Source organism: Morone saxatilis, unplaced genomic scaffold (genome assembly GCF_004916995.1).
Source record: "Morone saxatilis isolate NCDOM2014 unplaced genomic scaffold, NCSU_SB_2.0 Contig11, whole genome shotgun sequence".
Taxonomy (NCBI): Eukaryota; Metazoa; Chordata; class Actinopteri; family Moronidae; genus Morone; species Morone saxatilis.
In genome coordinates, this window is record NW_023339663.1 from 29,914,637 (window position 1) to 29,915,196 (window position 560).

Here is a 560-nt window from a genome sequence, read left to right on the forward strand (position 1 = left end):
TGGAGAATTTATATCATATTTTGTTGCTCATTCTGATGGGATTGTAAAGGTCCAGTGTGTAGGATATAGTGGGTATTTAGTGGTGAAGTTGCAGATTGGTAAATGGTAACGGGTAAATGGTAAATGGACCTGCCCAGATTGCAACCAACTCGCCTCACCCTCCCCTTCCAAAGGGGACTATGGGCTCATTCAAAGGTAACAAAACACAAAGATTATTTTTCTGCAACTTCTTGATACTTTTGGTTTCACTCATTTTGTACATGAACCTCCTCCCTGCGGTAGACACCAGCCTGTCCTTCCTTAGTGAGCGATTTCCTGAGGTCCTGGCTACTGCAGCGATATTGAAAATGTTGTCTTCTGGACTCATTTGCACTTCTATCTACCAAAACAAGACCATCAAAGAGGTCTATACCCTGGTTAAGAATCACACGCAGGTCTGCAGGAGATTGGAATGCAAATGGCATAAATCACAACTATACTGTGGAAGCAGCATATTTCACTTGCTTTAAGGTCCGGTGTGTAACATTTAAGAGGATCTTTTTTCAGAAATGGAATATAAT